The 8,413-nt window shown below is 43.9% G+C and overlaps 2 pseudogenes; both read right to left on the reverse strand.

Annotated features, from left to right (window-relative positions):
- On the reverse strand, positions 1,086-1,424 carry Sec61-ps (Sec61 pseudogene; annotated as a pseudogene).
- Rps25-ps1 (ribosomal protein S25, pseudogene 1) lies at positions 7,102-7,769 on the reverse strand (annotated as a pseudogene).

An 8,413-nucleotide genomic window follows, 5' to 3' on the forward strand; every position in this document is an offset into this window, starting at 1 on the left:
TACTGAGTTCAAATCCCAGCAACCACATGGTGGCTCACAACCATCTGTAATGAGATCTGATGCCCTCTTCTGGTGTGTCTGAAGACAGCTACAGTGTACTCATATACATTAAATAAATATTTTTTTTAAAAAAAGAATAAAATATCAGGGGGCTGGAGAGATGACTCAGCGGTTAGGAGCACTGACTGCTCTTCCAGAGGTCCTGAATTCAGGGTCCCAGCAACCAAAGTGGCTTGTGACCCTCTATAAAGGGATCTGAAGCCCTCTAGTGGTCTTCAGGTGTACATGCAGACAGAGCACTCCTACGTTTAAAAAAAAATACATACAAAATTATAAAAATACCATCAAGGGCTGGAGAGATGGCTCAGTGATTAAGAGCACTGACTGCTCTTCCAGAGGTACTGAGTTCAATTCCCAGCAACCACATGGTGGCTCACAACCATCTGTAAAGAGATCCGATGCCCTCTTCTGGTGTGTCTGAAGACAGCTACAGTGTACTTAAATATAATAAATGAATAGATAAATCTTTTTTAAAAAAATACCATCAATATGGGGATCTGATGCCCTCTTCTTGTGTCTCTGAAGACAGCAGCAGTGTACTCATACATAAAATAAATCTTTTTTTAAAAAAAGGAACATGTTTGATGACTGAAGTTTATTGATTTCTGAGGTCCACTCAGGACTGCAAAATCTAACGTGAGGTTGTATGTCTAAGCCCTCTGTCTTTGCTAACTCACTTAAGCTTTAGCTATTGGGATGAACTGACTCATACTGGAAACTGATAATCTGTGATGATGTACTAGGAAAGGCTGGGGAAAGTAAGGTTCCCAGTTTCTCTGTATTTATGGTTTAAAGCTTTTTTTTTTTTTAAATATTTATGTTATTTTATGTATGTGAGCACAATGTTGCTGACTTCAGACACACCAGAAGAGGGCATCAGATCCCATTACAGATGGTTGTGAGCCACCATGTGGTTGCTGGGATTTGAACTCAGGACCTCTGGAAGAGCAGTCAGAGCTCTAACCAAGCCATCTCTCCGGCCCCTGGTTTAAAGTTTTTTATTTTGATGCTACAGCATCTTTTTTTTTTATTTTGAAATTATTTTAATTTAGAAATAGAAAAGTCATAGTTAGGAGGAAAGAAACAAAAACCACAAAGCATCCAGGCAACTTTTACTTCATGAGCTTGTCACCCCCTCATTGGTTCACCAGTCCCACGATGAGCAAGGACTCAGCCACCCACAATAATGTTATTAATAGGGATGTGGATCAGTTTCACAAAGAAGCCGATGAGCCCCATGATAGCGAATCCAATCGCTGTGGCCATGGCGATCTTCTGGAATTCTTTTCTATCAGGTTTGGTGCATCTTTTAACCAGCCGAATCGAGTCCTTTACAAACTGCCGACTTGGCTCAAGCTACAGCATCTTTTATTGAATTCTTCCCTTCCAAATTTAAAGACTCAACAGGGTTAGAACTTTAAAACCCTAACTTCATAAGAGCTACTTATTTGTCGATAGTTAAATATAATTAAGACATACAAGGTAGGGGTTGGGGATTTAGCTCAGTGGTAGAGCACTTGCCTAGCAAGCGCAAGGCCCTGGGTTCGGTCCTCAGCTCCGGGGAAAAAAGAAAAGAAAAAAAAAAGGGTTGGGGATTTAGCTCAGTGGTAGAGCGCTTGCCTAGCAAACACAAGGCCCTGGGTTCGATCCCCAGCTCCGAAAAAAAAAGAAAAAAAAAAAAAGACATACAAGCTAATGGCCAGAGGCTTTATGGGGGATCAAATTCTCTGATGTAAAGCAGGTGTGTGGGAGCATACACCTTTAATACCAGGACTTGGGAGGCAGAGGCAGGAGGATCTCTGTGAGTTCCAGGCCAGCCTCATCGATAGAGTAAATTCCAGGAGACATACAGTGTCTCAAAACTTTAATGTGGGGGTGCTGGAAAGGTAGCTCAGTGGTTAAGAGCACTGAGGTCCTGAGTTCAACTTCCAGCACCCACATGGTGGCTCACAACCATCTGTAATGGGGTCAGATGTCCTCTTCTGGTGTGTCTGAAGACAGTGTACTTTAAATAAATAAATCTCTCTTTTTTTTTTAAAGCAACTTTAACGTGCTCAGAACTGTGTTTGCTAGGAGGACAAGTTTTAGCATTCTCTATATATTGGTGTCTCAGGGTTTTGCTGCGAATAGACACGTGACCAAGGCAACTCTTATAGAGGACGACAGGCTTACAGGTTCGGAGGTTCAGTTCAGTATCATCAAGGCAGGAACATGGCAGCATCCAGGCAGGCATGGTACAGACAGGGCCGAGAGTTCTACATCTTCATCCAAAGACTGCTAGGAGAAGACTGGCTTCCAGGCAGCTAGGTGAGGGACTTAAAGCCCAAGCCCACAGGGCCACATCTCCAAATAGTGCCAAGCTTATGTAAACCATCACATTCCCCTCCCTGCCCCCCATAGGCTTGTTCAAACCCATGAGTCAATGGGGACCACACCTAAACATGGCATAATGCAAAATACATTTAGTCCAACTTCCAAAGCCTCCATAGTCTATAGCAGTCTCGACAATGTTACAAGTCCAAAGTTCAAAGTCTCTTCTAGGATTCCTCCAATCACTTAACCGTAATCCCTAAAACAAGACAGGAAACCAGCTGGGCAAACTCCAAACTCTGCATCTCCGTGTCTGATGTCAAAGCAGTCTTCAGATCTCCAACTCTTTTTCATCTTTGCTGACTGCAACAAACGTCTTTCTCCTGGGCTGGTCCCACTCCCTGTTAGCAGCTTTCCTCAGCAGATAGCCCACAGCTCTGGCATCTCCAACATCTTGGAGTCTCCAATGTTACAGCTTCTTGTCTCAGTGTCTGGGATCCACGCATGATCTTCTGGGCTTCTCCAGAGGGCTGGCATCTCTTCTCCTGCTCTGCCCTCTGTAGCGCTCTAAGCTCGGGTTGGTCCACTCCACTGCTGCTTCTGTTCTTGGTGATCATCCCATGGTAATGGCATCTCCAATACGCTGGGGTCTTCTGCTGCAACTAGGTTTCACCAAGAGTCTTTCATAGGCTCTCTTATGGTGCCAAGCCTCAAACCTTGGCATGACCCCTTCAGTCCTGGGCTGTCAACTATAACTGAGGCTGGACTTTCACCAATGGCCTCCATGGCCTCTCACAGTGCCAAGCCTCAGCTGCTCTTCATGACCCCTTCATGCCTTCAGAACCAGTACCACCTGGTGACTTACACATTACCAAATATGGCTGCTGCAGGAAGTACAACCTTGGCTATCTCTGGACCACAGCTTCTCTGTACTCTCAGAAAACACTTCCCAGAAGATTTCACCGAAGTGATGCTGGTCTCTTCTTAATCACCACTAATTTCTTAGTTCCAGCTGACCAACATCAATTGTCCCAGTAATCTCTTCTATTTTTGGACTCTGAAGCCAGAGCCATGGGCTGGAGCATGGCCCCTTGTTCTATTACACCATCACCAACTTTCTGTTTCCCAATTCCTTCCCTGCCTAAGCTTGGTTGTCCTGGAACTTGCTTCATAGACTGACTTTGAACTCAGAGATGTGCATTCCTGTCTCCTAAGCACTGGTCCACTAAGCCTGGATTTAAGGTTTTCTTCACCTAGAACTTGCTCTGTTCTATCTTAGAGATCTGCATGTCTTTGCCTCCTGGGATTAAAGGCTTGTACTACCGTGCCTGGACCTAAACTTACTTGCCCCAAGGTCACTTAATTATTCCCTTAATTCAATTTAATATCCTTGAAAACCGGATTCAGCTCCATTTTACTTTTTTTTTTTTTAAAGATTTATTTATTTATTTTATGTACAGCATTCTGCCTGCATATGCGACTGCAGGCCAGAAGAGGGCACCAGATCTCATTACAGATGGTTGTGAGCCACCATGTGGTTGCTGGGAATTGAACTCATGACCTCTGGAAGAGCAGCCAGCGCTCTTAACTGCTGAGCCATCTCTCCAGCCCCCTCCATTTTACTTTTGAGTGTCCATTTAATACTCAAAGTATATAGTCAGTAGTTTTCCTTTAAACATCTTCTTCATGGGGTTGGGGATTTAGCTCAGTGGTAGAGCGCTTGCCTAGGAAGCTCAAGGCCCTGGGTTCGGTCCCCAGCTCCGAAAAAAAAGAACCAAAAAAAAAAAAAAAAATCATCTTCATGAGACTTAACCAGAGAACAAAGTCTATAATGGGCATCTCTGGACTTCCCTTGTCAATGCAATTAATCTGAGTCTCTTCACCTTAGCCTCAGGCAGACTTCAGACAAGGTCAAAAAGTAGCCACATTCTTCACCAAAATACCACAAAAAACAGTCTTTAGGCCGCATGTTGAAATTCTTCACCGAAACCTCCTGGGCCAGGTCCACACGATTCAAATTACTCTCAGTAGCAAAGTCTTCCATATTCCTACTAGGATAGCCCATTAAACCCCACTTAGAGCATTCCACTGTTTTCCAAATCCAAAGTCCCCACATTCTTCTAAACAAAAGCATGGTCAGGCCTATCACAGCAATACACCAGTCCCTGGTACCAACTTCTGTCTCAGTTAGGGTTTTACTGCTGTGAACGGACACCATGACCAAGGCAAGTCTTATAAAGGACAACATTTAATTGGGGCTGGCTTACAGGTTCAGAGGTTCAGTCCATTATCATCAAAGCAGGAACATGGCAGCACCCAGGCAGGCATGGTAGAGGAGGACCTCAGAGTTCTACATCTTCCTCTGAAGGCTGCTCGTAGAATACTGACTGGCAGGCAGCTAGGAGGAGGGTCTTAAAGCCCACGCCCACAGTGACACACCTACTCCAACAAGGTCACACCTCCTAATAGTGCCACTCCCTGGCCCAAGCATATACAAACCGTCACAATTGGCAAGATTAAGCCTAAAGCAGATAACCAAAACAAATATTTGTTTAAAATCAGGTCTACCTAATAGAATGATTACACAACGGCTCTCAAACCCCTCAGAGAGATCTGCTGACTATGGCATTTAAGGTTTTTTTTTTTTTTTAAAGATTTATTTATTTATTTTATGTACAGCATTCTGCCTGCATATGTGACTGCAGGCTGGAAGAGGGTATCAGAACCCATTACAGATGGTTGTGAGCCACCAGGTGGTTGCTGGGAATTGAACTCATGACCTCTGGAAGAGCAGTCAGTGCTCTTAACCGCTGAGCCATCTTTCTAGCCCCGTTGTTTTTTTTTTTTGTTTTTTTTTTTGTTTGTTTTTTTTTTTTTTTTTTTTTGAGCTGGGGACCGAACCCAGGGCTTTGCGCTTCCTAGGTAAGCGCTCTACCACTGAGCTAAATCCCCAGCCCCGTTTTTTTTTTTTTTAATAAGCCCAGGAGACACCGGGGGCAGAGCACCCAGGCCTGAGCACTTTGCACAAGGCTTAGCCTTTATTTATTTATTTATTTATTTATTTATTTTCGGAGCTAAGGACCGAACCCAGGGCCTTACACTTGCTAGGCAAGCGCTCTACCACTGAGCTAAATCCCCAACCCGCATTTAAGGTGTTTAATGAGAAAGACTTCCCTGGACCACAAAATACCAGTTCCTGAGAGCAGCAGTTGGGACTATTTCCAAAGAAGACAGGCAGCCACTGACTTGCCTGGAGCTCGCTTCAAGTGGTACTACTGTCCACTGGGCAAAGAAGAGCCTGCTGGCAGGGCCTGCCCAAGCTAAGGACAAGGTTGGGTTGATTGTCCTACTGTGCTTCACCCAGGTGAGTCAGTTCTCCCAAGTCCCTTCTCTGCAGAAAAATCTCTCAGACCCTGTGGGTGTGGCTGCTGCATGCTGGTGCTGCTCTGTGTGATGGCTGAGGACCGATGTAGCCCCCAACGGAGCTGTTGAGTTCACCCACAGTGGAGGATTGCAGGTTTGGCTGTGGGTAAACGTCCCTCGTTCTACTTGAAACAGAGGATATTTGGTTTACCCCTGCTGCTCAAACGTATCCTTCTCAGGTCTCTGTGGTGGCCTTGATGGAGATCTAGCTTTGTCAGGCCGTTTAGCAGCAGCAGACTGACCTGAGCCAGCTCCTACCCCAAGGCTGCACAGGCCAGGTCAACCCATTTCATATGTAATGGGTTGTGCTTGCTAGGCAAGCGCTCTACCACTGAGCTAAATCCCCAACCCCTTTTTTTTCTTTTCTTTCTGGAAAGTCGCTAGGGAAATACTGTCTAGGCTAAAACCCATTCATCTTTGGAAAATTATAACCAGAACTTTTCCAGTGTCCCCCCAATAACATTCAGAAACGTCTCAAGTAAGATCTTTGGGGGCCGTAGATTTATAAACTTGGTGTCAAGAAACATACTATTTGGGGCTGAGAGATGGCTCAGTGGTTAAGAGCACCGACTGCTCTTCCAGAGGTCCTGAGTTCAATTCCCAGCAACCACATGGTGGCTCACAGCCATCTGTAATGAGATCCGATGCCCTCTTCTGGTGTGTCTGAAAACAGTGTCTGTGTGTACAAATACGTAAAATAAATAAATGAATCTTTAAAAAAAAAGAAACATACTATTTATTTATCTGGATATATATGCATATCTGTCTGTCTTTATTTAAGACAGAGTCTCTCTATAGAGCCCTGGCTATCCTGGAATTTACTTTGTAACCAGGTTGGCCTTGAACTAGATATCTGTCTGCTTCTGTATTCTGAGTACTGGGATTAAAGGTATGTGCCACTGTGCACCTCAGGACCTGGAAGTACATGGACTGCCAGTGCCCCGTATGCTCTTCAGGGTGTAAGATAAAGGTAGTCAGGAGCTGCACCGTCAGGACAGGCCACAAGCATTGTGGGGACTGAGCAACACAAGGATACAGCACGCCTCCTATCTCTATCTCCTGCCTTTCCCGCACCAGTAGCTTCAGGGAAGAACATGCCTAATGTTTCTAAATTCATTAGTTCTTATTTCCTTGTGGCATCTAATGTGTGCTGGCTGATATATGGCCATTTTGTCACCATTTTGTCACAGAAAATAATTCACATCTGCCTTGTCAAGCTAATAAACGCAATTACAGCCAAAAAAAAAAAATGTGCCACCAGGCCTGGCTTCTAGTTGTTTGTTTGTTTGTTTGTTTGTTTGTTTGTTTTGATTCAATAAAGTTTTATTTTCCCAAATGTACGACTGATTGAATCTGTTTATGCATCTTCACCAGCAGCTGGGGCATCTCCACCCTTTGTGTTTCTGGTATAAATTACTTGGGCTCTGTGCTTTGAAACCAACTTGTTAAGTCTTTACTAAGTAGCTCCTGAAGGGCTGTCCTGGCCAAGGAACCTCAAATCTTCAGTCTCTAGGAGACCACGGCTGGAGTAATAAGCTATAGTTGGGAATTTCCTTACAAAGTTTGTCATAAGTAGCTTTGTCAAGGGGCTGGAGAGATGGCTCAGTGGTTAGGAGCACTGACTGCTTTTCCAGAGGTCCTGAGTTCAAATCCCAGCAACCACATGGTGGCTCATAACCATCCGTAATGAGATCTGATGCACTCTTCTGGTGTGTCTGAAAACAGCTACAGTGTACTTATAATAAATAAACAAACAAATAAGTCTTTTAAAAAAAAGTAGCTTTGTCAAACAGGACAAGATTGTTCAGCTTGTCCCGAACTTTGCCTTTGGACCACTTCTTCTTTTTGACCTTGCCACCAGATTTATTTACTGGGTATTTGTCTTTTTTGGCCAACTTTCCGGCATCCTTCTTCTTCTTGTCATCTTTGGGCGGCATGGCAAAGCTCAGAGAGTAGTGTGGACCACTGCAGCCACACTAAGATGTCCTGTTTTTTGTTTTTAATCTAAAAAATTGTTTATTGACCTGGGTATGGTGTCACAGGCTAGCCCTGGCATCTCTGAGTTCGAGGCCAGCCTGGTTTACAGATAGAATTCCAGGATAGTCGGAGCTACACAAAGAAACCCAGTCTCAAAAGAAGAAGACAAATATGCATAAAATTTATGTATTATATATCATATATGCTTATATATTATTAATTATATATTTATATGTGCAAAGATATGTACATTTACATTCATGTATATATATATATATTGCTGAATGCAGGAAGGGCACACTTGTGGAGGTCAGAGAAAAGTTTGTGGACAATCCGTTTTCACCTTCCACATTATATGGGTTCGGGGGATTACCAGTTTGCCATCCTCCCAGCCCTGTCTCTAGTTTTTATGACCTTATTACACGATTTTTGAAGAGACACTGCAAGAGTTTTGTGTCCTGGTTTTTTCGCCCCCTCGTGTTTTTCTTATTCTTCTCTCTTGCGCGGGCGATTGCACTCAGGACCTCAGCGTGCTAGGTTAATGTTACACCTCGTCATATCTCCAGATATGACCTCCGCTTTCGTTCTAAGGTTTATTTATTATATCTAAGTACACTGTAGCTGTCTTCAGACACACCAGAAG

This window comes from Rattus norvegicus, chromosome 20 (assembly GCF_021556685.1).
Source record: "Rattus norvegicus strain SHRSP/BbbUtx chromosome 20, alternate assembly SHRSP_T2T, whole genome shotgun sequence".
NCBI lineage: Eukaryota > Metazoa > Chordata > Mammalia > Rodentia > Muridae > Rattus > Rattus norvegicus.